At 52.2% G+C, this 21,440-nt stretch overlaps 3 non-coding genes and 97 pseudogenes across 3 annotated transcripts; all 100 read left to right on the top strand.

Moving 5' to 3' along the window:
- Positions 1-2,026: 2,026 nt before the first annotated feature.
- On the top strand, positions 2,027-2,145 carry LOC144187757 (5S ribosomal RNA; annotated as a pseudogene).
- Positions 2,146-2,201: 56 nt separating this feature from the next.
- LOC144186978 (5S ribosomal RNA) lies at positions 2,202-2,320 on the top strand. The gene has a single exon (XR_013324832.1). It is a non-coding gene; the product is annotated as a 5S ribosomal RNA (ribosomal RNA).
- Positions 2,321-2,376: 56 nt separating this feature from the next.
- LOC144183437 (5S ribosomal RNA) lies at positions 2,377-2,495 on the top strand (annotated as a pseudogene).
- A 56-nt stretch (positions 2,496-2,551) lies between these two features.
- Positions 2,552-2,680, top strand: LOC144185187 (5S ribosomal RNA; annotated as a pseudogene).
- Positions 2,681-2,736: 56 nt separating this feature from the next.
- LOC144187220 (5S ribosomal RNA) lies at positions 2,737-2,855 on the top strand (annotated as a pseudogene).
- Positions 2,856-2,911: 56 nt separating this feature from the next.
- On the top strand, positions 2,912-3,030 carry LOC144182268 (5S ribosomal RNA; annotated as a pseudogene).
- Positions 3,031-3,086: 56 nt separating this feature from the next.
- LOC144182639 (5S ribosomal RNA) lies at positions 3,087-3,215 on the top strand (annotated as a pseudogene).
- Positions 3,216-3,271: 56 nt separating this feature from the next.
- LOC144187471 (5S ribosomal RNA) lies at positions 3,272-3,390 on the top strand (annotated as a pseudogene).
- Positions 3,391-3,446: 56 nt separating this feature from the next.
- On the top strand, positions 3,447-3,565 carry LOC144190175 (5S ribosomal RNA; annotated as a pseudogene).
- A 56-nt stretch (positions 3,566-3,621) lies between these two features.
- Positions 3,622-3,740, top strand: LOC144187272 (5S ribosomal RNA; annotated as a pseudogene).
- A 56-nt stretch (positions 3,741-3,796) lies between these two features.
- Positions 3,797-3,915, top strand: LOC144181977 (5S ribosomal RNA; annotated as a pseudogene).
- Positions 3,916-3,971: 56 nt separating this feature from the next.
- On the top strand, positions 3,972-4,090 carry LOC144189049 (5S ribosomal RNA; annotated as a pseudogene).
- Positions 4,091-4,146: 56 nt separating this feature from the next.
- LOC144182362 (5S ribosomal RNA) lies at positions 4,147-4,265 on the top strand (annotated as a pseudogene).
- A 56-nt stretch (positions 4,266-4,321) lies between these two features.
- On the top strand, positions 4,322-4,450 carry LOC144182381 (5S ribosomal RNA; annotated as a pseudogene).
- Positions 4,451-4,506: 56 nt separating this feature from the next.
- LOC144182049 (5S ribosomal RNA) lies at positions 4,507-4,625 on the top strand (annotated as a pseudogene).
- A 221-nt stretch (positions 4,626-4,846) lies between these two features.
- LOC144183574 (5S ribosomal RNA) lies at positions 4,847-4,965 on the top strand (annotated as a pseudogene).
- Positions 4,966-5,021: 56 nt separating this feature from the next.
- Positions 5,022-5,140, top strand: LOC144189686 (5S ribosomal RNA; annotated as a pseudogene).
- A 156-nt stretch (positions 5,141-5,296) lies between these two features.
- On the top strand, positions 5,297-5,405 carry LOC144187069 (5S ribosomal RNA; annotated as a pseudogene).
- A 56-nt stretch (positions 5,406-5,461) lies between these two features.
- Positions 5,462-5,580, top strand: LOC144190264 (5S ribosomal RNA; annotated as a pseudogene).
- Positions 5,581-5,636: 56 nt separating this feature from the next.
- On the top strand, positions 5,637-5,755 carry LOC144189166 (5S ribosomal RNA; annotated as a pseudogene).
- A 56-nt stretch (positions 5,756-5,811) lies between these two features.
- LOC144187382 (5S ribosomal RNA) lies at positions 5,812-5,930 on the top strand (annotated as a pseudogene).
- A 56-nt stretch (positions 5,931-5,986) lies between these two features.
- LOC144182637 (5S ribosomal RNA) lies at positions 5,987-6,115 on the top strand (annotated as a pseudogene).
- A 56-nt stretch (positions 6,116-6,171) lies between these two features.
- On the top strand, positions 6,172-6,290 carry LOC144187470 (5S ribosomal RNA; annotated as a pseudogene).
- Positions 6,291-6,346: 56 nt separating this feature from the next.
- Positions 6,347-6,465, top strand: LOC144191562 (5S ribosomal RNA; annotated as a pseudogene).
- Positions 6,466-6,521: 56 nt separating this feature from the next.
- LOC144187271 (5S ribosomal RNA) lies at positions 6,522-6,640 on the top strand (annotated as a pseudogene).
- Positions 6,641-6,696: 56 nt separating this feature from the next.
- On the top strand, positions 6,697-6,815 carry LOC144188245 (5S ribosomal RNA; annotated as a pseudogene).
- Positions 6,816-6,871: 56 nt separating this feature from the next.
- LOC144184877 (5S ribosomal RNA) lies at positions 6,872-7,000 on the top strand (annotated as a pseudogene).
- Positions 7,001-7,056: 56 nt separating this feature from the next.
- Positions 7,057-7,175, top strand: LOC144189464 (5S ribosomal RNA; annotated as a pseudogene).
- Positions 7,176-7,231: 56 nt separating this feature from the next.
- Positions 7,232-7,350, top strand: LOC144190491 (5S ribosomal RNA; annotated as a pseudogene).
- A 56-nt stretch (positions 7,351-7,406) lies between these two features.
- Positions 7,407-7,525, top strand: LOC144182361 (5S ribosomal RNA; annotated as a pseudogene).
- Positions 7,526-7,581: 56 nt separating this feature from the next.
- LOC144189206 (5S ribosomal RNA) lies at positions 7,582-7,700 on the top strand (annotated as a pseudogene).
- A 56-nt stretch (positions 7,701-7,756) lies between these two features.
- Positions 7,757-7,875, top strand: LOC144186339 (5S ribosomal RNA; annotated as a pseudogene).
- A 56-nt stretch (positions 7,876-7,931) lies between these two features.
- LOC144188098 (5S ribosomal RNA) lies at positions 7,932-8,050 on the top strand (annotated as a pseudogene).
- Positions 8,051-8,106: 56 nt separating this feature from the next.
- Positions 8,107-8,225, top strand: LOC144191593 (5S ribosomal RNA; annotated as a pseudogene).
- Positions 8,226-8,281: 56 nt separating this feature from the next.
- Positions 8,282-8,400, top strand: LOC144188177 (5S ribosomal RNA; annotated as a pseudogene).
- Positions 8,401-8,621: 221 nt separating this feature from the next.
- On the top strand, positions 8,622-8,740 carry LOC144183344 (5S ribosomal RNA; annotated as a pseudogene).
- Positions 8,741-8,796: 56 nt separating this feature from the next.
- Positions 8,797-8,915, top strand: LOC144182267 (5S ribosomal RNA; annotated as a pseudogene).
- Positions 8,916-8,971: 56 nt separating this feature from the next.
- LOC144188550 (5S ribosomal RNA) lies at positions 8,972-9,090 on the top strand (annotated as a pseudogene).
- A 56-nt stretch (positions 9,091-9,146) lies between these two features.
- LOC144183369 (5S ribosomal RNA) lies at positions 9,147-9,265 on the top strand (annotated as a pseudogene).
- A 56-nt stretch (positions 9,266-9,321) lies between these two features.
- Positions 9,322-9,440, top strand: LOC144188666 (5S ribosomal RNA; annotated as a pseudogene).
- Positions 9,441-9,496: 56 nt separating this feature from the next.
- Positions 9,497-9,615, top strand: LOC144184558 (5S ribosomal RNA; annotated as a pseudogene).
- Positions 9,616-9,671: 56 nt separating this feature from the next.
- On the top strand, positions 9,672-9,790 carry LOC144184864 (5S ribosomal RNA; annotated as a pseudogene).
- Positions 9,791-9,846: 56 nt separating this feature from the next.
- On the top strand, positions 9,847-9,965 carry LOC144189223 (5S ribosomal RNA; annotated as a pseudogene).
- A 56-nt stretch (positions 9,966-10,021) lies between these two features.
- LOC144191483 (5S ribosomal RNA) lies at positions 10,022-10,140 on the top strand (annotated as a pseudogene).
- Positions 10,141-10,196: 56 nt separating this feature from the next.
- Positions 10,197-10,315, top strand: LOC144188707 (5S ribosomal RNA; annotated as a pseudogene).
- Positions 10,316-10,371: 56 nt separating this feature from the next.
- LOC144190408 (5S ribosomal RNA) lies at positions 10,372-10,490 on the top strand (annotated as a pseudogene).
- A 56-nt stretch (positions 10,491-10,546) lies between these two features.
- LOC144187664 (5S ribosomal RNA) lies at positions 10,547-10,665 on the top strand. Its single transcript, XR_013324884.1, has one exon. It is a non-coding gene; the product is annotated as a 5S ribosomal RNA (ribosomal RNA).
- A 56-nt stretch (positions 10,666-10,721) lies between these two features.
- Positions 10,722-10,840, top strand: LOC144182780 (5S ribosomal RNA; annotated as a pseudogene).
- Positions 10,841-10,896: 56 nt separating this feature from the next.
- On the top strand, positions 10,897-11,005 carry LOC144186686 (5S ribosomal RNA; annotated as a pseudogene).
- A 56-nt stretch (positions 11,006-11,061) lies between these two features.
- LOC144188665 (5S ribosomal RNA) lies at positions 11,062-11,180 on the top strand (annotated as a pseudogene).
- A 56-nt stretch (positions 11,181-11,236) lies between these two features.
- Positions 11,237-11,355, top strand: LOC144187392 (5S ribosomal RNA; annotated as a pseudogene).
- A 56-nt stretch (positions 11,356-11,411) lies between these two features.
- LOC144190236 (5S ribosomal RNA) lies at positions 11,412-11,530 on the top strand (annotated as a pseudogene).
- Positions 11,531-11,586: 56 nt separating this feature from the next.
- LOC144190824 (5S ribosomal RNA) lies at positions 11,587-11,705 on the top strand (annotated as a pseudogene).
- A 56-nt stretch (positions 11,706-11,761) lies between these two features.
- Positions 11,762-11,880, top strand: LOC144185954 (5S ribosomal RNA; annotated as a pseudogene).
- A 56-nt stretch (positions 11,881-11,936) lies between these two features.
- On the top strand, positions 11,937-12,055 carry LOC144189934 (5S ribosomal RNA; annotated as a pseudogene).
- A 56-nt stretch (positions 12,056-12,111) lies between these two features.
- Positions 12,112-12,230, top strand: LOC144188170 (5S ribosomal RNA; annotated as a pseudogene).
- A 56-nt stretch (positions 12,231-12,286) lies between these two features.
- LOC144182769 (5S ribosomal RNA) lies at positions 12,287-12,405 on the top strand (annotated as a pseudogene).
- Positions 12,406-12,461: 56 nt separating this feature from the next.
- Positions 12,462-12,580, top strand: LOC144183581 (5S ribosomal RNA; annotated as a pseudogene).
- Positions 12,581-12,636: 56 nt separating this feature from the next.
- On the top strand, positions 12,637-12,755 carry LOC144183209 (5S ribosomal RNA; annotated as a pseudogene).
- Positions 12,756-12,811: 56 nt separating this feature from the next.
- LOC144187676 (5S ribosomal RNA) lies at positions 12,812-12,930 on the top strand. The gene has a single exon (XR_013324885.1). It is a non-coding gene; the product is annotated as a 5S ribosomal RNA (ribosomal RNA).
- Positions 12,931-12,986: 56 nt separating this feature from the next.
- LOC144188664 (5S ribosomal RNA) lies at positions 12,987-13,105 on the top strand (annotated as a pseudogene).
- Positions 13,106-13,161: 56 nt separating this feature from the next.
- Positions 13,162-13,280, top strand: LOC144190985 (5S ribosomal RNA; annotated as a pseudogene).
- A 56-nt stretch (positions 13,281-13,336) lies between these two features.
- Positions 13,337-13,455, top strand: LOC144184740 (5S ribosomal RNA; annotated as a pseudogene).
- A 56-nt stretch (positions 13,456-13,511) lies between these two features.
- LOC144188440 (5S ribosomal RNA) lies at positions 13,512-13,630 on the top strand (annotated as a pseudogene).
- Positions 13,631-13,688: 58 nt separating this feature from the next.
- Positions 13,689-13,807, top strand: LOC144183249 (5S ribosomal RNA; annotated as a pseudogene).
- Positions 13,808-14,567: 760 nt separating this feature from the next.
- LOC144189844 (5S ribosomal RNA) lies at positions 14,568-14,686 on the top strand (annotated as a pseudogene).
- A 56-nt stretch (positions 14,687-14,742) lies between these two features.
- On the top strand, positions 14,743-14,871 carry LOC144184794 (5S ribosomal RNA; annotated as a pseudogene).
- A 56-nt stretch (positions 14,872-14,927) lies between these two features.
- LOC144187083 (5S ribosomal RNA) lies at positions 14,928-15,056 on the top strand (annotated as a pseudogene).
- A 56-nt stretch (positions 15,057-15,112) lies between these two features.
- Positions 15,113-15,241, top strand: LOC144185496 (5S ribosomal RNA; annotated as a pseudogene).
- A 56-nt stretch (positions 15,242-15,297) lies between these two features.
- LOC144186700 (5S ribosomal RNA) lies at positions 15,298-15,426 on the top strand (annotated as a pseudogene).
- A 56-nt stretch (positions 15,427-15,482) lies between these two features.
- LOC144181738 (5S ribosomal RNA) lies at positions 15,483-15,601 on the top strand (annotated as a pseudogene).
- A 56-nt stretch (positions 15,602-15,657) lies between these two features.
- LOC144185509 (5S ribosomal RNA) lies at positions 15,658-15,786 on the top strand (annotated as a pseudogene).
- A 56-nt stretch (positions 15,787-15,842) lies between these two features.
- Positions 15,843-15,971, top strand: LOC144183904 (5S ribosomal RNA; annotated as a pseudogene).
- Positions 15,972-16,027: 56 nt separating this feature from the next.
- On the top strand, positions 16,028-16,156 carry LOC144183903 (5S ribosomal RNA; annotated as a pseudogene).
- Positions 16,157-16,212: 56 nt separating this feature from the next.
- Positions 16,213-16,331, top strand: LOC144189536 (5S ribosomal RNA; annotated as a pseudogene).
- Positions 16,332-16,387: 56 nt separating this feature from the next.
- Positions 16,388-16,506, top strand: LOC144186614 (5S ribosomal RNA; annotated as a pseudogene).
- Positions 16,507-16,562: 56 nt separating this feature from the next.
- On the top strand, positions 16,563-16,691 carry LOC144186364 (5S ribosomal RNA; annotated as a pseudogene).
- Positions 16,692-16,747: 56 nt separating this feature from the next.
- On the top strand, positions 16,748-16,866 carry LOC144182875 (5S ribosomal RNA; annotated as a pseudogene).
- Positions 16,867-16,922: 56 nt separating this feature from the next.
- On the top strand, positions 16,923-17,041 carry LOC144187756 (5S ribosomal RNA; annotated as a pseudogene).
- A 56-nt stretch (positions 17,042-17,097) lies between these two features.
- Positions 17,098-17,216, top strand: LOC144189390 (5S ribosomal RNA; annotated as a pseudogene).
- A 56-nt stretch (positions 17,217-17,272) lies between these two features.
- LOC144182874 (5S ribosomal RNA) lies at positions 17,273-17,391 on the top strand (annotated as a pseudogene).
- A 56-nt stretch (positions 17,392-17,447) lies between these two features.
- On the top strand, positions 17,448-17,566 carry LOC144187755 (5S ribosomal RNA; annotated as a pseudogene).
- A 221-nt stretch (positions 17,567-17,787) lies between these two features.
- LOC144188547 (5S ribosomal RNA) lies at positions 17,788-17,906 on the top strand (annotated as a pseudogene).
- A 56-nt stretch (positions 17,907-17,962) lies between these two features.
- LOC144189810 (5S ribosomal RNA) lies at positions 17,963-18,081 on the top strand (annotated as a pseudogene).
- A 56-nt stretch (positions 18,082-18,137) lies between these two features.
- LOC144181975 (5S ribosomal RNA) lies at positions 18,138-18,257 on the top strand (annotated as a pseudogene).
- A 56-nt stretch (positions 18,258-18,313) lies between these two features.
- Positions 18,314-18,433, top strand: LOC144184574 (5S ribosomal RNA; annotated as a pseudogene).
- A 56-nt stretch (positions 18,434-18,489) lies between these two features.
- On the top strand, positions 18,490-18,608 carry LOC144189977 (5S ribosomal RNA; annotated as a pseudogene).
- Positions 18,609-18,664: 56 nt separating this feature from the next.
- LOC144190822 (5S ribosomal RNA) lies at positions 18,665-18,783 on the top strand (annotated as a pseudogene).
- A 56-nt stretch (positions 18,784-18,839) lies between these two features.
- Positions 18,840-18,958, top strand: LOC144188419 (5S ribosomal RNA; annotated as a pseudogene).
- Positions 18,959-19,014: 56 nt separating this feature from the next.
- On the top strand, positions 19,015-19,133 carry LOC144188418 (5S ribosomal RNA; annotated as a pseudogene).
- Positions 19,134-19,189: 56 nt separating this feature from the next.
- Positions 19,190-19,308, top strand: LOC144186521 (5S ribosomal RNA; annotated as a pseudogene).
- A 56-nt stretch (positions 19,309-19,364) lies between these two features.
- Positions 19,365-19,483, top strand: LOC144191770 (5S ribosomal RNA; annotated as a pseudogene).
- Positions 19,484-19,539: 56 nt separating this feature from the next.
- On the top strand, positions 19,540-19,658 carry LOC144186873 (5S ribosomal RNA; annotated as a pseudogene).
- A 56-nt stretch (positions 19,659-19,714) lies between these two features.
- Positions 19,715-19,853, top strand: LOC144186476 (5S ribosomal RNA; annotated as a pseudogene).
- Positions 19,854-19,909: 56 nt separating this feature from the next.
- LOC144186365 (5S ribosomal RNA) lies at positions 19,910-20,038 on the top strand (annotated as a pseudogene).
- A 291-nt stretch (positions 20,039-20,329) lies between these two features.
- LOC144186988 (5S ribosomal RNA) lies at positions 20,330-20,458 on the top strand (annotated as a pseudogene).
- A 56-nt stretch (positions 20,459-20,514) lies between these two features.
- LOC144190257 (5S ribosomal RNA) lies at positions 20,515-20,633 on the top strand (annotated as a pseudogene).
- A 56-nt stretch (positions 20,634-20,689) lies between these two features.
- On the top strand, positions 20,690-20,808 carry LOC144189984 (5S ribosomal RNA; annotated as a pseudogene).
- Positions 20,809-21,049: 241 nt separating this feature from the next.
- On the top strand, positions 21,050-21,178 carry LOC144186077 (5S ribosomal RNA; annotated as a pseudogene).
- Positions 21,179-21,234: 56 nt separating this feature from the next.
- Positions 21,235-21,353, top strand: LOC144190441 (5S ribosomal RNA; annotated as a pseudogene).
- The last annotated feature ends 87 nt before the right edge of the window (positions 21,354-21,440 follow it).

Below are 21,440 nucleotides of genomic sequence, written 5' to 3'. Positions count from 1 at the left end.
CTCCCTGCTGCTCCTAGTCTGATTCTTTGTGGTTATGTCATGGTCATATATTGTGTCATCATTTCATAGAAGGATTTTACTTGGAAAAATGATAATGAAATGGAAAAGGCTATGTCTGTAGGCAAAGGTGTTTGGTTGTTGGCTCATAGAAGGGGAAAGATGGCAAATACAATATTAGAGGCAAAGAAAAGTGAAGAGCAAGATTGAAAACGGGGTCTGTTCCACGGCATTTTGTCCCAGCCTCACAGTTCTAGGATTTAGGGTTGGAACCTAGGTTACTCACCACTGTGTTGAATTTGAATGTTCGAAACAGGCTTGCAAAGGTTTTCTCCTTCATTCTAAAAACCTGCAGGGTAAGCTAGTTGAATGCTCTAAATTTCCCCTAGGTATGTGTTTGAGCATAAATTGTTGTCCGTCTCCTTCTGCTCTGTGATTGGCTGACCACAGATTCAGGGTTGTCCCCCGCCTGGTGCCCGTAGATAGCTGGGATAGGCCTTAGCACCCCCCGTGACCCTTGTGAGGATAAGCGGTTGAGAGAATGAATGAATGAAAGAATACTAAACAATGTCTTTCACATGACGATCATTTATACTAAACAATTACGATTAGTTTAAGCATGTGAAACTATGATAAAATATGATTTGGATTTTACAGCATGTTTTCGTAACCTGTTTTATGTTTATTTATATAAACAATAGACACCTTGTAAAGCATTGCTGTTGCTTCACATGTATTTCTTAGGGGCCTAACATTCAACCACATCTAAGCAGCAGTACTTGTAGACTTGCATTCTGTGAAGCGCAAAGTGTCCTTCTGTTCTAAAGAGACAGAACAGCAAGAAAAGGACTCTGTGCAACCTTCTTTACTCTGTAACAGCGGGATGATGCTTTTTGTGTAGAAAGGATGGAGTACAAAGTGTAAGCGAATGAGTGGAAAGTACTGCAGACAATGTATGACTGTTTTTTTCTATTTTTTTTCCGTGCAGTTGAGGAGTGTAGTTTGCAAGATCCAGCATGCCAGTACTATTGAATGCTGGGTATTTTGCTGAGCCTTCTTTAAAAATTACTTCTCTTATCATGTAAAAGTAGTGATATCTGAACAGACAGAAGAATAGTCAGTCATTTTCTTCTTAAAAAAATAAAAATAAAATACTTGTGGTTGCTAGAGTTATACAGTAAAAAAGGGGTGTGTGCATGTGGTGGTGGAGCAATATAATTTTAGTTTCAGTGAAATGAAAAATCTACAATAGTGTTCCAATAAATTGGTGGTTATTGAAGTGCTATACCAATTGAATGTAATTTCTGGTAAAATTCTGTAGCTCCAGTGTTTAACCATAAATCCTATGTGATTTTTTGTTTTACAGTATAAAATGTGAAAACACTTATAAATCCCATTTAAATTCAGTGAATTCATTTAGTTGTGCTGCCACTACAACATTGCACCCAATCAGTTAGTCTTTAATTGAATCTGATTACCAGTCGATTTGAATTGAATGACTTGACCCCGCTGAGATATTTTCTCTAAAAGAATAATGGAGTTGCTTATTTGACTATTTAGTATTGTTATTTTGTTATCTTTTTGCATTTGGTGCTTTTTTTAAACATCTACTACTTTACATTATAATTGCTTGATCTGAGGTAGTTGGGTTGTAAAGGTTTAAATCAAAATTCAAAGTACGGTAATACACATATATACACACACGATGCAACAGATGTGCAGTCCATTTGCAGCGTCCAGAAGTAAAACATGTGAAAATTGAGTGTATAGAGTGCAAAAAGTCTTACTGCAATCAAGCTGACTTTACTCCTTTGTTATTATTGCTGACTCAAAGACAAATACCAATTTGGCCTGAAATGCACAAAAGTAAAACATAGCTGTATATATTCCTGCCTTTTCCCCCCTCTTTTATAACCTGAATATTCCAACTGACTTTGAATAATGTCAAATCCCAATTGATTTGGGTAGCAGGTGTAGAAGGTCGAATTAATACTTTAGCTCATGGGTGTCCATCTGCAAGAGCAGTACCGCTCACGGCCATACCACCCTGAAAAGGCCTGATCTCGTCCGATCTCGGAAGCCAAGCATGGTTCGGCCTGGTTAGTACCTGATTGGGAGACCGCTTGGGAATACCAGGTGCTGTGAGCATCATACCCCGCATCTTTTTCGACATTTCATGGGTGTCCATCTGCTAGTGCAGTACCGCTCACGGCCATACCACCCTGAAAAGGCCCGATCTCGTCCGATCTCGGAAGCCAAGCATGGTTGGGCCTGGTTAGTAGCTGGTTGGGAGACCGCTTGGGAATACCAGGTGCTGTGAGCATCATACCCCGCATCTTTTTCGACATTTCATGGGTGTCCATCTGCAAAAGCAGTACCGCTCACGGCCATACCACCCTGAAAAGGCCCGATCTCGCCCGATCTCGGAAGCCAAGCATGGTTAGACTTGTTTAGTACCAGATTGGGAGACCGCTTGGGAATACCAGGTGCTGTGAGAACCATGCCCCGCATCTTTTTCGACATTTCATGGGTGTCCATCTGCTAGTGCAGTACCGTTCACGGCCATACCACCCTGAAAAGGCCCGATCTCGTCCGATCTCGTCCGATCTCGGAAGCCAAGCATGGTTCGGCCTGGTTAGTACCTGATTGGGAGACCGCTTGGGAATACCAGGTGCTGTGAGGATCATACCCCGCATCTTTTTCGACATTTCATGGGTGTCCATCTGCTAGTGCAGTACCGCTCACGGCCATACCACCCTGAAAAGGCCCGATCTCGTCCGATCTTGGAAGCCAAGCATGGTTCGGCCTGGTTAGTACCTGGTTGGGAGACCGCTTGGGAATACCAGGTGCTGTGAGCACCATACCCCGCATCTTTTTCGACATTTCATGGGTGTCCATCTGCAAAAGCAGTACCGCTCACGGCCATACCACCCCGAAAAGGCCCGATCTCGTCCGATCTCGGAAGCCAAGCATTGTTCGGCCTGTTTAGTACCTGATTGGGAGACCGCTTGGGAATACCAGGTGCTGTGAGCATCAGACCCCGCATCTTTTTCGACATTTCATGGGTGTCCATCTGCAAGAGCAGTACCGCTCACGGCCATACCACCCTGATAAGGCCCGATCTCGCCCGATCTCGTCCGATCTCGGCAGCCAAGCATGGTTCGGCCTGGTTAGTACCTGATTGGGAGACCGCTTGGGAATACCAGGTGCTGTGAGCATCATACCCCGCATCTTTTTCGACATTTCATGGGTGTCCATCTGCTAATGCAGTACCGCTCACGGCCATACCACCCTGAAAAGGCCCGATCTCGTCCGATCTCGGAAGCCAAGCATGGTTCGGCCTGTTTAGTACCTGATTGGGAGACCGCTTGGGAATACCAGGTGCTGTGAGCATCATACCCCGCATCTTTTTCGACATTTCATGGGTGTCCATCTGCAAGAGCAGTACCGCTCACGGCCATACCACCCTGAAAAGGCCCGATCTCGTCCGATCTCGGCAGCCAAGCATGTTTCGGCCTGGTTAGTACCTGATTGGGAGACCGCTTGGGAATACCAGGTGCTGTGAGCATCATACCCCGCATCTTTTTCGACATTTCATGGGTGTCCATCTGCTAGTGCAGTACCGCTCACGGCCATACCACCCTGAAAAGGCCCGATCTCGTCCGATCTCGGAAGCCAAGCATGGTTCGGCCTGTTTAGTACCAGATTGGGAGACCGCTTGGGAATACCAGGTGCTGTGAGCATCATACCCCGCATCTTTTTCGACATTTCATGGGTGTCCATCTGCAAGAGCAGTACCGCTCACGGCCATACCACCCTGAAAAGGCCCAATCTCGTCCGATCTCGGAAGCTAAGCATGGTTCGGCCTGGTTAGTACCTGATTGGGAGACAGCTTGGGAATACCAGGTGCTGTGAGCATCATACCCTGCATCTTTTTCGACATTTCATGGGTGTCCATCTGCAAGAGCAGTACCGCTCACGGCCATACCACCCTGAAAAGGCCCGATCTCGTTCGATCTCGGAAGCCAAGCATGGTTCGGCCTGGTTAGTAGCTGATTGGGAGACCGCTTGGGAATACCAGGTGCTGTGAGCATCATACCCCGCATCTTTTTCGACATTTCATGGGTGTCCATCTGCAAGAGCAGTACCGCTCACGGCCATACCACCCTGAAAAGGCCCGATCTCGCCCGATCTCGGCAGCCAAGCATCGTTCGGCCTGGTTAGTACCTGATTGGGAGACCGCTTGGGAATACCAGGTGCTGTGAGCATCATACCCCGCATCTTTTTCGACATTTCATGGGTGTCCATCTGCATGAGCAGTACTGCTCACGGCCATACCACCCTGAAAAGGCCCGGTCTCGCCCGATCTCGTCTGATCTCGGCAGCCAAGCATGGTTCGGCCTGGTTAGTACCTGATTGGGAGACCGCTTGGGAATACCAGGTGCTGTGAGCATCATACCCCACATCTTTTTCGACATTTCATGGGTGTCCATCTGCAAGAGCAGTACCGCTCACGGCCATACCACCCTGAAAAGGCCCGATCTCGTCCGATCTCGGCAGCCAAGCATGTTTCGGTCTGGTTAGTACCTGATTGGGAGACCGCTTGGGAATACCAGGTGCTGTGAGCATCATACCCCGCATCTTTTTCGACATTTCATGGGTGTCCATCTGCTAGTGCAGTACCGCTCACGGCCATACCACCCTGAAAAAGCCCGATCTCTGAAGCCAAGCATGGTTCGGCCTGGTTAGTACCTGATTGAGAGACCGCTTGGGAATACCAGGTGCTGTGAGCATCATACCCCGCATCTTTTTCGACATTTCATGGGTGTCCATCTGCTAATGCAGTACCGCTCACGGCCATACCACCCTGAAAAGGCCCGATCTCGTCCGATCTCGGAAGCCAAGCATGGTTCGGCCTGTTTAGTACCAGATTGGGAGACCGCTTGGGAATACCATTTGCTGTGAGCATCATACCCCGCATCTTTTTCGACATTTCATGGGTGTCCATCTGCTAGTGCAGTACTGCTCACGGCCATACCACCCTGAAAAGGCCCGATCTCGTCCGATCTCGAAAGCCAAGCATGGTTCGGCCTGTTTAGTACCTGATTGGGAGACCGCTTGGGAATACCAGGTGCTGTGAGCATCATACCCTGCAACTTTTTCGACATTTCATGGGTGTCCATCTGCAAGAGCAGTATCGCTCACGGCCATACCACCCTGAAAAGGCCCGATCTCGCCCGATCTCGGAAGCCAAGCATGATTCGGCATTTCATGGGTGTCCATCTGCTAGTGCAGTACCGCTCACGGCCATACCACCCTGAAAAAGCCCGATCTCGGAAGCCAAGCATGGTTCGGCCTGGTTAGTACCTGATTGAGAGACCGCTTGGGAATACCAGGTGCTGTGAGCATCATACCCCGCATCTTTTTCGAGATTTCATGGGTGTCCATCTGCTTGTGCAGTACCGCTCACGGCCATACCACCCTGAAAAGGCCCGATCTCGCCCGATCTCGGCAGCCAAGCATGGCTCGGCCTGGTTAGTACCTGATTGGGAGACCGCTTGGGAATACCAGGTGCTGTGAGCATCATACCCCGCATCTTTTTCGAGATTTCATGGGTGTCCATCTGCTAGTGCAGTACCGCTCACGGCCATACCACCCTGAAAAGGCCCGATCTCGTCCGATCTCGGAAGCCAAGCATGGTTCGGCCTGGTTAGTACCTGATTGGGAGACCGCTTGGGAATACCAGGTGCTGTGAGCATCATACCCCGCATCTTTTTCGACATTTCATGGGTGTCCATCTGCAAGAGCAGTACCGCTCACGGCCATACCACCCTGAAAAGGCCCGATCTCGTCCGATCTCGGAAGCCAAGCATGGTTCGGCCTAGTTAGTACCTGGTTGGGAGACCGCTTGGGAATACCAGGTGCTGTGAGCATCATACCCCGCATCTTTTTCGACATTTCATGGGTGTCCATCTGCAAGAGCAGTACCGCTCACGGCCATACCACCCTGATAAGGCCCGATCTCGCCCGATCTCGTCCGATCTCGGCAGCCAAGCATGGTTCGGCCTGGTTAGTACCTGATTGGGAGACCGCTTGGGAATACCAGGTGCTGTGAGCATCATACCCCGCATCTTTTTCGACATTTCATGGGTGTCCATCTGCTAGTGCAGTACCGCTCACGGCCATACCACCCTGAAAAGGCCCGATCTCGTCCGATCTCGGAAGCCAAGCATGGTTCGGCCTGTTTAGTACCTGATTGGGAGACCGCTTGGGAATACCAGGTGCTGTGAGCATCATACCCCGCATCTTTTTCGACATTTCATGGGTGTCCATCTGCAAGTGCAGTACCGCTCACGGCCATACCACCCTGAAAAGGCCTGATCTCGTCCGATCTTGGAAGCCAAGCATGGTTCGGCCTGTTTAGTACCTGATTGGGAGACCGCTTGGGAATACCAGGTGCTGTGAGCATCATACCCCGCATCTTTTTCGACATTTCATGGGTGTCCATCTGCTAATGCAGTACCGCTCACGGCCATACCACCCTGAAAAGGCCCGATCTCGTCCGATCTCGGAAGCCAAGCATGGTTCGGCCTGTTTAGTACCAGATTGGGAGACCGCTTGGGAATACCAGGTGCTGTGAGCATCATACCCCGCATCTTTTTCGACATTTCATGGGTGTCCATCTGCTAGTGCAGTACTGCTCACGGCCATACCACCCTGAAAAGGCCCGATCTCGTCCGATCTTGGAAGCCAAGCATGGTTCGGCCTGGTTAGTACCTGATTGGGAGACCGCTTGGGAATACCAGGTGCTGTGAGCATCATACCCCGCATCTTTTTCGACATTTCATGGGTGTCCATCTGCAAGAGCAGTACCGCTCACGACCATACCACCCTGAAAAGGCCCGATCTTGCCCGATCTCGTCCGATCTCGGCAGCCAAGCATGGTTCGGCCTGGTTAGTACCTGATTGGGAGACCGCTTGGGAATACCAGGTGCTGTGAGCATCATACCCCGCATCTTTTTCGACATTTCATGGGTGTCCATCTGCAAGAGCGGTACCGCACACGGCCGTACCACCCTGAAAAAGCCCGATCTCGTCCGATCTCGGAAGCCAAGCATGGTTCGGCCTGGTTAGTACCTGATTGGGAGACCGCTTGGGAATACCAGGTGCTGTGAGCATCATACCCCGCATCTTTTTCGACATTTCATGGGTGTCCATCTGCTAGTGCAGCACCGCTCACGGCCATACCACCCTGAAAAGGCCCGATCTCGTCCGATTTCGGAAGCCAAGCATGGTTCGGCCTGGTTAGTAGCTGATTGGGAGACCGCTTGGGAATACCAGGTGCTGTGAGCATCATACCCCGCATCTTTTTCGACATTTCATGGGTGTCCATCTGCAAGAGCAGTACCGCTCACGGCCATACCACCCTGAAAAGGCCCGATCTCGCCCGATCTCGGCAGCCAAGCATCGTTCGGCCTGGTTAGTACCTGATTGGGAGACCGCTTGGGAATACCAGGTGCTGTGAGCATCATACCCCGCATCTTTTTCGACATTTCATGGGTGTCCATCTGCTAGTGCAGTACCGCTCACGGCCATACCACCCTGAAAAGGCTCGATCTCGTCCGATCTCGGAAGCCAAGCATGGTTCGGCCTGTTTAGTACCTGATTGGGAGACCGCTTGGGAATACCAGGTGCTGTGAGCATCATACCCCGCATCTTTTTCGACATTTCATGGGTGTCCATCTGCAAAAGCAGTACTGGTCACGGCCATACCACCCTGAAAAGGCCCGATCTCGTCCGATCTCGGAAGCCAAGCATGGGTCGGCCTGGTTAGTACCTGATTGGGAGACAGCTTGGGAATACCAAGTGCTGTGAGCATCATACCCTGCATCTTTTTCGACATTTCATGGGTGTCCATCTGCAAAAGCAGTACCGCTCACGGCCATACCACCCTGAAAAGGCCCGATCTCGTTCGATCTCGGAAGCCAAGCATGGTTTGGCCTGGTTATTACCTGGTTGGGAGACCGCTTGGGAATACCAGGTGCTGTGAGCATCATACCCCGCATCTATTTCGACATTTCATGGGTGTCCATCTGCTAGTGCAGTACCGCTCACGGCCATACCACCCTGAAAAGGCCCGATCTCGTCCGATCTCGGCAGCCAAGCATTGTTCGGCCTGTTTAGTACCTGATTGGGAGACCGCTTGGGAATACCAGGTGCTGTGAGCATCATACCCCGCATCTTTTTCGACATTTCATGGGTGTCCATCTGCAAGGGCAGTACCGCTCACAGCCATACCACCCTGAAAAAGCCCGATCTCGTCCGATCTCGGAAGCCAAGCATGGTTCGGCCTGGTTAGTACCTGATTGGGAGACCGCTTGGAAATACCAGGTGCTGTGAGCATCATACCCCGCATCTTTTTCGACATTTAATGGGTGTCCATCTGCAAGAGCAGTACCGCTCACGGCCATACCACCCTGAAAAGGCCCGATCTCGGCAGCCAAGCATGGTTCGGCCTGGTTAGTACCTGATTGGGAGACCGCTTGAAAATACCAGGTGCTGTGAGCATCATACCCCGCATCTTTTTCGACATTTCATGGGTGTCCATCTGCTAGTGCAGTACCGCTCACGGCCATACCACCCTGAAAAGGCCCGATCTCGTCCGATCTCGGTGGCCAAGCATGGTTCGGCCTGTATAGTACCTGATTGGGAGACCGCTTCGGAATACCAGGTGCTGTGAGCATCATACCCCGCATCTTTTTCGACATTTCATGGGTGTCCATCTGCACAAGCAGTACCGCTCACGGCCATACCACCCTGAAAAGGCCCGATCTCGTCCGATTTCGGAAGCCAAGCATGGTTCAGCCTGGTTAGTAGCTGAATGGGAGACCGCTTGGGAATACCAGGTGCTGTGAGCATCATACCCCGCATCTTTTTCGACATTTCATGGGTGTCCATCTGCATGCGCAGTACTGCTCACGGCCATACCACCCTGAAAAGGCCCGATCTCGCCCGATCTCGGCAGCCAAGCATGGTTCGGCCTGGTTAGTACCTGAATGGGAGACCGCTTGGGAATACCAGGTGCTGTGAGCATCATACCCCGCATCTTTTTCGACATTTCATGGGTGTCCATCTGCTAGTGCAGTACCGCTCACGGCCATACCACCCTGAAAAGGCCCGATCTCGTCCGATCTCGGAAGCCAAGCATCGTTCGGCCTGGTTAGTACCTGATTGGGAGACTGCTTGGAAATACCAGGTGCTGTGAGCATCATACCCCGCTTTTTTTTCGACATTTCATGGGTGTCCATCTGCTAGTGCAGTACCGCTCACGGCCATACCACCCTGAAAAGGCCCGATCTCGTCCGATCTCGGCAGCCAAGCATGGTTCGGCCTGTTTAGTACCTGATTGGGAGACCGCTTGGGAATACCAGGTGCTGTGAGCATCATACCCCGCATCTTTTTCGACATTTCATGGGTGTCCATCTGCTAGTGCAGCACCGCCCACGGCCATACCACCCTGAAAAGGCCCGATCTCGTCCGATCTCGGAAGCCAAGCATGGGATGGCCTGTTGAGTACCTGATTGGGAGACTGCTTGGGAATACCAGGTGCTGTGAGCATCATACCCCACATCTTTTTCGACATTTCATGGGTGTCCATCTGCAAGAGCAGTACCGCTCTCGGCCATACCACCCTGAAAAGGCCCGATCTCGTCCGATTTCGGAAGCCAAGCATTGTTCGGCCTGGTTAGTAGCTGATTGGGAGACCGCTTGGGAATACCAGGTGCTGTGAGCATCATACCCCGCATCTTTTTCGACATTTCATGGGTGTCCATCTGCAATAGCAGTACCGCTCACGGCCATACCACCCTGAAAAGGCCCGATCTCGTTCGATTTCGGAAGACAAGCATGGTTCGGCCTGGGTAGTACCTGATTGGGAGACCGCTTGGGAATACCAGGTGCTGTGAGCATCATACCCCGCATCTTTTTCGACATTTCATGGGTGTCCATCTGCTAGTGCAGTACCGCTCACGGCCATACCACCCTGAAAAGGCCCGATCTCGCCCGATCTCAGAAGCCAAGCATGGTTCGGCCTGGTTAGTACCTGATTGGGAGACCGCTTGGGAATACCAGGTGCTGTGAGCATCATACCCTGCATCTTTTTCGACATTTCATGGGTGTCCATCTGCAAGAGCAGTACCGCTCACGGCCATACCACCCTGAAAAGGCCCGATCTCGTTCGATCTCGGAAGCCAAGCATGGTTCGGCCTGGTTAGTACCTGGTTGGGAGACCGCTTGGGAATACCAGGTGCTGTGAGCATCATACCTCGCATCTTTTTCGACATTTCATGGGTGTCCATCTGCTAGTGCAGTACCGCCCACGGCCATACCACCCTGAAAAGGCCCGATCTCGTCCGATCTCGGCAGCCAAGCATGGTTTGGCCTGTTTAGTACCTGATTGGGAGACCGCTTGGGAATACCAGGTGCTGTGAGCATCATACCCCGCATCTTTTTCGACATTTCATGGGTGTCCATCTGCAAGAGTAGTACCGCTCACGGCCATACCACCCTGAAAAAGCCCGATCTCGTCCGATCTCGGAAGCCAAGCATGGTTTGGCCTGGTTAGTACCTGATTGGGAGACCGCTTGGGAATACCAGGTGCTGTGAGCATCATACCCCGCATCTTTTTCGACATTTCATGGGTGTCCATCTGCTAGTGCAGTACCGCCCACGGCCATACCACCCTGAAAAGGCCCGATCTCGTCCGATCTCGGAAGCCAAGCATGGGATGGCCTGTTTAGTACCTGATTGGGAGACTGCTTGGGAATACCAGGTGCTGTGAGCATCATACCCCACATCTTTTTCGACATTTCATGGGTGTCCATCTGCAAGAGCAGTACCGCTCTCGGCCATACCACCCTGAAAAGGCCCGATCTCGGAAGCCAAGCATGGTTCGGCCTGGTTAGTACCTGGTTGGGGGACCGCTTGGGAATACCAGGTGCTGTGAGCATCATACCCTGCATCTTTTTCGACATTTCATGGGTGTCCATCTGCTAGTGCAGTACCGCTCACGGCCATACCACCCTGAAAAGGCCCGATCTCGTCCGATCTCGGCAGCCAAGCATGGTTCGGCCTGTTTAGTACCTGATTGGGAGACCGCTTGGGAATACCAGGTGCTGTGAGCATCATACCCCGCATCTTTTTCGACATTTCATGGGTGTCCATCTGCTAGTGCAGTACCGCCCACGGCCATACCACCCTGAAAAGGCCCGATCTCGTCCGATCTCGGAAGCCAAGCATGGTTCGGCCTGGTTAGTACCTGGTTGGGGGACCGCTTGGGAATACCAGGTGCTGTGAGCATCATACCCTGCATCTTTTTCGACATTTCATGGGTGTCCATCTGCTAGGGCAGTACTGCTCACGGCCATACCACCCTGAAAAGGCCCGATCTCGTCCGATCTTGGAAGCCAAGCATGGTTCGGCCTGGTTAGTACCTGAGTGGGAGACCGCTTGGAAATACCAGGTGCTGTGAGCATCATACCCCGCATCTTTTTCGACATTTCATGGGTGTCCATCTGCTAGTGCAGTACCGCTCACGGCCATACCACCCTGAAAAGGCCCGATCTCGTCCGATCTCGGCAGCCAAGCATGGTTCGGCCTGTTTAGTACCTGATTGGGAGACCGCTTCGGAATACCAGGTGCTGTGAGCATCATACCCCGCATCTTTTTCGACATTTCATGGGTGTCCATCTGCTAGTGCAGTACCACTCACGGCCATACCACCCTGAAAAGGCCCGATCTCGTCCGATCTCGGAAGCCAAGCATTGTTCGGCCTGTTTAGTACCTGATTGGGAGACCGCTTAGGAATACCAGGTGCTGAGAGCATCATACCCCGCATCTTTTTCGACATTTCATGGGTGTCCATCTGCAAGTGCAGTACCGCTCACGGCCATACCACCCTGAAAAGGCCCGATCTCGTCCGATCTTGGAAGCCAAGCATGGTTCGGCCTGTTTAGTACCTGATTGGGAGACCGCTTGGGAATACCAGGTGCTGTGAGCATCATACCCCGCATCTTTTTCGACATTTCATGGGTGTCCATCTGCAAGAGCAGTACTGCTCACGGCCATACCACCCTGAAAAGGCTCGATCTCGTCCGATCTCGGAAGCTAAGCATGGTTCGGCCTGGTTAGTACCTAGTTGGGAGACCTTCTGGGAATACCAGGTGCTGTGAGCATCATACCCCGCATCTTTTTCGACATTTCATGGGTGTCCATTTGCTAATGCAGTACCGCTCACGGCCATACCACCCTGAAAAGGCCCGATCTCGTCCGATCCCGGCAGCCAAGCATGGATCGGCCTGTTTAGTACCTGATTGGGAGACCGCTTGGGAATACCAGGTGCTGTGAGCATCATACCCCGCATCTTTTTCGACATTTCATGGGTGTCCATCTGCTAGTGCAGTACCGCTCACGGCCATACCACCCTGAAAAGGCCCGATCTCGTCCGATCTCGGAAGCCTAGCATGGTTCGGCCTGTTTAGTACCTGATTGGGAGACCGCTTGGGCATACCAGGTGCTGTGAGCATCATACCCCGCATCTTTTTCGACATTTCATGGGTGTCCATCTGCAAGAGCAGTACCGCTCACGGCCATACCACCCTGAAAAGGCCCGATCTCGCCCGATCCCGGAAGCCAAGCATGGTTCGGCCTGTTTAGTACCTGATTGGGAGACCGCTTGGGAATACCAGGTGCTGTGAGCATTATACCCCGCATCTTTTTTGACATTTCATGGGTGTCCATCTGCAAGAGCAGTACCGCTTACGGCCATACCACCCTGAAAAGGCCCGATCTCGTCCGATCTCGGAAGCTAAGCATGGTTCGGCCTGGTTAGTACCTAGTTGGGAGACCTTCTGGGAATACCAGGTGCTGTGAGCATCATACCCCGCATCTTTTTCGACATTTCATGGGTGTCCATTTGCTAGTGCAGTACCGCTCACGGCCATACCACCCTGAAAAGGCCCGATCTCGTCCGATCTCGGCAGCCAAGCATGGTTCGGCCTGTTTAGTACCTGATTGGGAGACCGCTTGGGAATACCAGGTGCTGTGAGCATCATACCCCGCATCTTTTTCGACATTTCATGGGTGTCCATCTGCTAGTGCAGTACCGCTCACGGCCATACCACCCTGAAAAGGCCCGATCTCGTCCGATCTCGGAAGCCTAGCATGGTTCGGCCTGTTTAGTACCTGATTGGGAGACCGCTTGGGAATACCAGGTGCTGTGAGCATCATACCCCGCATCTTTTTCGACATTTCATGGGTGTCCATCTGCAAGAGCAGTACCGCTCACGGCCATACCACCCTGAAAAGGCCTGATCTCGCCCGATCCCGGAAGCCAAGCATGGTTCGGCCTGTTTAGTACCTGATTGGGAGACCGCTTGGGAATACCAGGTGCTGTGAGCATCATACCCCGCATCTTTTTTGACATTTCATGGGTGTCCATCTGCTGGTGCAGTACCGCTCACGGCCATACCACCCTGAAAAGGCCCGATCTCGCCCGATCTCGGAAGCCAAGCATGGTTCGGCCTGGTTAGTACCTGATTGGGAGACCGCTTGGGAATACCAGGTGCTGTGAGCATCATACCCCGCATCTTTTTCGACATTTCATGGATGTCCATCTGCAAGAGCAGTACCGCTCACATGGCCATACCACCCTGAAAAGGCCCGATCTCGTCCGATCTCGGAAGCCAAGCATGGTTCGGCCTGGTTAGTACCTGATTGGGAGACCGCTTGGGAATACCAGGTGCAGTGAGCATCATACCCCGCATCTTCTTCGACATTTCATGGGTGTCTGTTGGGTTTGTTCTGTTTTACTATTATAATAGTTATATTAATTCATTTCTTTATTAAATCATTCTCTTTCTTTTCTCTGTATTAATTCATTACTTTGTTAAATCATTCTCTTTCTGTTTTTCAAAAGTGTTGAGGTCACACCAAGTCATCTTTAACCTGGACAGCCTGTTCCAGGATGGTTATACAGACAATCCACCCAATCTGGGTCCTTGAGATTTGGTGGGCCCTTGGTGACGAGGACAGGGCTATTCGGACAATAACAAGAATATTGTTATCGTTATGTAACCGTACACTTCGGGTTTTTCTGTATGTAACGATTATATGATTATGATTATATTATATGATTCTTAGGTCAAGGAGGTTGTATAATTACTCTAATCTACATGTTGTTAGGTCTAGTCCCTGTTTTTGTTATTAGTAAAATACTTTGATTGTTATTGTAGTCCCAGATGTTGTTTTTACTCATACGTGATGGAATGATCAACAACTCTGTAACTTGTGACCATAAGAATGGGACGAAAACGTCTATTCGGGAAGACGTTCGGAAGTTGTAAGGTGACACTTGCTGTAACGCTCCCCTCCGGAGGCTTTTATCTGTTGTATCCATTTCTATTTAATTAAATGTCAATAATTGAATAAGATGTCTTCCTGCAGTTATTGATAATTACGGACGAAGGTAATTATTAATGAACCTGACAGTGTCCATCTGCTAGTGCAGTACCGCTCACGGCCATACCACCCTGAAAAGGCCCGATCTCGTGCGATCTCGGAAGCCAAGCATGGTTCGGCCTGGTTAGTACCTGATTGGGAGACCGCTTGGGAATACCAGGGGCTGTGAGCATCTTGCCCCGCATCTTTTTCGACATTTCATGGGTGTCCATCTGCTAGTGCAGTACCGCTCACGGCCATACCACCCTGAAAAGGCCCGATCTCGTCCGATCTCGTCCGATCTCGGCAGCCAAGTATGGTTCGGCCTGGTTAGTACCTGATTGGGAGACCGCTTGGGAATTCCAGGTGCTGTGAGCATCATACCCCGCATCTTTTTCGACATTTCATGGGTGTCCATCTGCAAGAGCAGTACCGCTCACGGCCATACCACCCTGATAAGGCCCGATCTCGCCCGATCTCGTCCGATCTCGGCAGCCAAGCATTGTTCGGCCTGTTTAGTACCTGATTGGGAGACCGCTTCGGAATACCAGGTGCTGTGAGCATCATACCCCGCATCTTTTTCGACATTTCATGGGTGTCCATCTGCAAGAGCAGTACCGCTCACGGCCATACCACCCTGAAAAGGCCCGATCTCGTCCGATCTCGTCCGATCTCGGATGCCAAGCATGGTTCGGCCTGTTTAGTACCTGATTGGGAGACCGCTTGGGAATACCAGGTGCTGTGAGCATCACACCCCGCATCTTTTTCGACATTTCATGGGTGTCCATTTGCAAGAGCAGTACCGCTCACGGCCATATCACCCTGAAAAGGCCCGATCTCGTCCGATCTCGTCCGATCTCGGAAGCCAAGCATAGTTCGGCCTGTTTAGTACCTGATTGGGAGACCGCTTGGGAATACCAGGTGCTGTGAGCATCATACCCCGCATCTTTTTCGACATTTCATGGGTGTCCATCTGCAAGAGCAGTACCGCTCACGGCCATACCACCCTGAAAAGGCCCGATCTCGTCCGATCACGGATGCCAAGCATGGTTCGGCCTGGTTAGTACCTGATTGGGAGACCGCTTGGGAATACCAGGTGCTGTGAGCATCATACCCCGCATCTTTTTCGACATTTCATGGGTGTCCATCTGCAAGAGCAGTACCGCTCACGGCCATACCACCCTGAAAAGGCCCGATCTCGTCCGATCTCGTCCGATCTCGGCAGCCAAGCATTGTTCGGCCTGGTTAGTACCTGATTGGGAGACCGCTTGGGAATACCAGGTGCTGTGAGCATCATACCCCGCATCTTTTTCGACATTTCATGGGTGTCCATCTGCAAGAGCAGTACCGCTCACGGCCATACCACCCTGATAAGGCCCGATCTCGTCCGATCTCGTCCGATCTCGGCAGCCAAGCATGGTTCGGCCTGGTTAGTACCTGATTGGGAGACCGCTTGGGAATACCAGGTGCTGTGAGCATCATACCCCGCATCTTTTTCGACATTTCATGGGTGTCCATCTGCAAGAGCAGTACCGCTCACGGCCATACCACCCTGATAAGGCCCGATCTCGTCCGATCTCGTCCGATCTCGGCAGCCAAGCATGGTTCGGCCTGGTTAGTACCTGATTGGGAGACCGCTTGGGAATACCAGGTGCTGTGAGCATCAAACCCTGCATCTTTTTCGACATTTCATGGGTGTCCATCTGCAAGAGCAGTACCGCTCACGGCCATACCACCCTGAAAAGGCCCGATCTCGTCCGATCTCGGCAGCCAAGCATGGTTCGGCCTGTTTAGTACCTGTTTGGGAGACCGCTTGGGAATACCAGGTGCTGTGAGCATCATACCCCGCATCTTTTTCGACATTTCATGGGTGTCCATCTGCAAGAGCAGTACCGCCCAAGGCCATACCACCCTGAAAAGGCCCGATCTCGTCCGAACTCGGTAGCCAAGCATTGTTCGGCCTGGTTAGTATCTGTTTGGGAGACCGCTTGGGAATACCAGGTGCTGTGAGCATCATACCCCGCATCTTTTTCGACATTTCATGGGTGTCCATCTGCAAGAGCAGTACCGCTCACGGCCATACCACCCTGATAAGGCCCGATCTCGTCCGATCTCGTCCGATCTCGGAAGCCAAGCATGATTCGGCCTGTTTAGTACCTGATTGGGAGACCGCTTGGGAATACCAGGTGCTGTGAGCATCATACCCCGCGCCTTTTTCGACATTTCATGGGTGTCCATCTGCAAGAGCAGTACCGTTCACGGCCATACCACCCTGAAAAGGCCCAATCTCGTCCGATCTCGGAAGCTAAGCATGGTTCGGCCTGGTTAGTACCTGATTGGGAGACAGCTTGGGAATACCAGGTGCTGTGAGCATCATACCCCGAATCTTTTTCGACATTTCATGGGTGTCCATCTGCTAGTGCAGTACCGCTCACGGCCATACCACCCTGAAAAGGCCTGATCTCGTCCGATCTCGGAAGCCAAGCATGGTTCGGCCTGGTTAGTACCTGATTGGGAGACCGCTTGGGAATACCAGGTGCTGTGAGCATCAAACCCCGCATCTTTTTCGACATTTCATGGGTGTCCATCTGCAAGAGCAGTACCGCTCACGGCCATACCACCCTGAAAAGGCCCGATCTCGTCCGATCTCGGCAGCCAAGCATGGCTCGACCTGGTTAGTACCTGATTGGGAGACCGCTTGGGAATACCAGGTGCTGTGAGCATCATACCCCGCGCCTTTTTCGACATTTCATGGGTGTCCATCTGCAAGAGCAGTACCGTTCACGGCCATACCACCCTGAAAAGGCCCAATCTCGTCCGATCTCGGAAGCTAAGCATGGTTCGGCCTGGTTAGTACCTGATTGGGAGACAGCTTGGGAATACCAGGTGCTGTGAGCATCATACCCCGAATCTTTTTCGACATTTCATGGGTGTCCATCTGCTAGTGCAGTACCGCTCACGGCCATACCACCCTGAAAAGGCCTGATCTCGTCCGATCTCGGAAGCCAAGCATGGTTCGGCCTGGTTAGTACCTGATTGGGAGACCGCTTGGGAATACCAGGTGCTGTGAGCATCAAACCCCGCATCTTTTTCGACATTTCATGGGTGACCATCTGCTAGTGCAGTACCGCTCACGGCCATACCACCCTGAAAAGGCCCGATCTCGGCAGCCAAGCATGGTTCGGCCTGTTTAGTACCTGATTGGGAGACCGCTTGGGAATACCAGGTGCTGTGATCATCATACCCCGCATCTTTTTCGACATTTCATGGGTGTCCATCTGCAAGAACAGTCCCGCTCACGGCCATACCACCCTGAAAAGGCCCGATCTCGTCCGATCTCGGAAGCCAAGCATGGTTCGGCCTGCTTAGTACCTGATTGGGAGACCGCTTGGGAATACCAGGTGCTGTGAGCATCATACCCCGCATCTTTTTCGACATTTCATGGGTGTCCATCTGCAAGGGCACTACCGCTCACGGCCATACCACCTCGAAAAGGCCCGATCTCGTCCGATCTCGGCAGCCAAGCATGGTTCGGCCTGGTTAGTACCTGATTGGGAAACCGCTTGGGAATACCAGGTGCTGTGAGCATCATACCCCGCATCTTTTTCGACATTTCATGGGTGTCCATCTGCAAGAGCAGTACCGCTCACGGCCATACCACCCTGAAAAGGCCCGATCTCGTCCGATCTCGGAAGCCAAGCATTGTTCGGTCCTGTTTAGTACCTGATTGGGAGACCGCTTGGGAATACCAGGAGCTGTGAGCATCATACCCCGCATCTTTTTCGACATTTCATGGGTGTCCATCTGCAAGAGCAGTACCGCTCACGGCCATACCACCCTGAAAAGGCCCGATCTCGTCCGATCTCGGAAGCCAAGCATTGTTCGGTCCTGTTTAGTACCTGATTGGGAGACCGCTTGGGAATACCAGGTGCTGTGAGAACCATGCCCCGCATCTTTTTCGACATTTCATGGGTGTCCATCTGCAAGGGCACTACCGCTCACGGCCATACCACCTCGAAAAGGCCCGATCTCGCCCGATCTCGGCAGCCAAGCATGGTTCGGCCTGGTTAGTACCTGGTTGGGAGACCGCTTGGGAATACCAGGTGCTGTGAGCATCATACCCCGCATCTTTTTCGACATTTCATGGGTGTCCATCTGCTAGTGCAGTACCGCTCACGGCCATACCACCCTGAAAAGGCCCGATCTCGTCCGATCTCGGCAGCCAAGCATGGTTCGGCCTGTTTAGTACCTGATTGGGAGACCGCTTCGGAATACCAGGTGCTGTGAGCATCATACCCCGCATCTTTTTCGACATTTCATGGGTGTCCATCTGCTAGTGCAGTACCGCTCACGGCCATACCACCCTGATAAGGCCCGATCTCGTCCGATCTCGGAAGCCAAGCATGGTTCGGCCTGTTTAGTACCTGATTGGGAGACCGCTTGGGAATACCAGGTGCTGTGAGCATCATACCCCGCATCTTTTTCGACATTTCATGGGTGTCCATCTGCTAGCGCAGTACCGCTCACGGCCATACCACCCTGATAAGGCCCGATCTCGTCCGATCTCGGAAGCCAAGCATGGTTCGGCCTGTTTAGTACCTGATTGGGAGACCGCTTGGGAATACCAGGTGCTGTGAGCATCATACCCCGCATCTTTTTCGACATTTCATGGGTGTCCATCTGCTAGTGCAGTACCGCTCACGGCCATACCACCCTGAAAAGGCCCGATCTCGTCCGATCTCAGAAGCCAAGCATGGTTCGGCCTGTTTAGTACCTGATTGGGAGACCGCTGGGGAATACCAGGTACTTTGAGCATCATACCCCGCATCTTTTTCAACATTTCATGGGTGTCCATCTGCTAGTGCAGTACCGCTCACGGCCATACCACCCTGAAAAGGCCTGATCTCGCCCGATCTCGGAAGCCAAGCATGGTTCGGCCTGTTTAGTACCTGATTGGGAGACCGCTTGGGAATACCAGGTGCTGTGAGCAACATACCCCGCATCTTTTTCGACATTTCATGGGTGTCCATCTGCTAGTGCAGTACCGCTCACGGCCATACCACCCTGAAAAGGCCCGATCTCGTCTGATCTCGGAAGCCAAGCATGGTTCGGCCTGTTTAGGACCTGATTGGGAGACCGCTTGGGAATACAAGGTCCTGTGAGCATCATACCCCGCATCTTATTCGACATTTCATGGGTGTCCATCTGCAAGAGTAGTAACGCTCACGGCCATACCACCCTGGTAAGGCCTGATCTCGTCCGATCTCGCCCGATCTCGTCCGATCTCGGAAGCCAAGCATGATTCGGCCTGGTTAGTACCTGATTGGGAGACCGCTTGGGAATACCAGGTGCTGTGAGCATCATACCCCGCGTCTTTTTCGACATTTCATGGGTGTCCATCTGCAAGAGCAGTGACGCTCACGGACATTCCACCCTGAAAAGGCCCGATCTCGCCCGATCTCGTCCGATCTCGGAAGCCAAGCATGGTTCGGCCTGTTTAGTACCTGATTGGGAGACCGCTTGGGAATACCAGGTGCTGTGAGCATCTTGCCCCGCATCTTTTTCGACATTTCATGGGTGTCCATCTGCAAGAGCAGTACCGCTTACAGCCATACCACCCTGATAAGGCCCGATCTCGCCCGATCTCGCCCGATCTCGCCCGATCTCGTCCGATCTCGTCCGACCTCGTCCGACCTCGTCCGACCTCGGCAGCCAAGCATGGTTCGGCCTGGTTAGTACCTGATTGGGAGACCGCTTGGGAATACCAGGTGCTGTGAGCATCATGCCCCGCATCTTTTTCGACATTTCATGGGTGTCCATCTGCAAGAGCAGTACTGCTCACGGCCGTACCACCCTGATAAGGCCCGATCTCGCCCGATCTCGTCCGATCTCGGCAGCCAAGCATGGGTCGGCCTGGTTAGTACCTGATTGGGAGACCGCTTGGGAATACCAGGTGCGGTGAGCATCATACCCCGCATCTTTTTCGACATTTCATGGGTGTCCATCTGCTAGTGCAGTACTGCTCACGGCCATACCACCCTGAAAAGGCCCGATCTCGTCCGATTTCGGAAGCCAAGCATGGTTCGGCCTGGTTAGTACCTGATTGGGAGACCGCTTGGGAATACCAGGTGCTGTGTGCATCATACCCCACATCTTTTTCGACATTTCATGGGTGTCCATCTGCAAGTGCAGTACCGCTCACGGCCATACCACCCTGAAAAGGCCCGATCTCGTCCGATTTCGGAAGCCAAGCATGGTTTGGCCTGGTTAGTAGCTGATTGGGAGACCGCTTGGGAATACCAGGTGCTGTGAGCATCATACCCCGCATCTTTTTCGACATTTCATGGGTGTCCATCTGCAAGAGCAGTACTGCTCACGGCTGTACCACCCTGATAAGGCCCGATCTCGCCCGATCTCGTCCGATCTCGGCAGCCAAGCATGTGTCGGCCTGGTTAGTACCTGATTGGGAGACCGCTTGGGAATACCAGGTGCGGTGAGCATCATACCCCGCATCTTTTTCGACATTTCATGGGTGTCCATCTGCAAGAGCAGTACTGCTCACGGCCATACCACCCTGATAAGGCCCGATCTCGTCCGATCTCGTCCGATCTCGGCAGCCAAGCATTGTTCGGCCTGGTTAGTACCTGATTGGGAGACCGCTTGGGAATACCAGGTGCTGTGAGCATCATACCCCGCATCTTTTTCGACATTTCATGGGTGTCCATCTGCAGGAGCAGCACTGCTCACGGCCATACCACCCTGAAAAGGCCCGATCTCGTCCGACCTAGGAAGCCAAGCATGGTTTGGCCTGGTTAGTACCTGATTGGGAGACCGCTTGGGAATACCAGGTGCTGTGAGCATCATACCCCGCATCTTTTTCGACATTTCATGGGTGTCCATCTGCAAGAGCAGTACCGCTCACGCCCATAACACCCTGAAAAGGCCCG

Source organism: Stigmatopora nigra, unplaced genomic scaffold, assembly GCF_051989575.1.
Source record: "Stigmatopora nigra isolate UIUO_SnigA unplaced genomic scaffold, RoL_Snig_1.1 HiC_scaffold_24, whole genome shotgun sequence".
Lineage (NCBI taxonomy): Eukaryota > Metazoa > Chordata > Actinopteri > Syngnathiformes > Syngnathidae > Stigmatopora > Stigmatopora nigra.
This window is presented reverse-complemented; position numbering and strand designations above follow the sequence as displayed.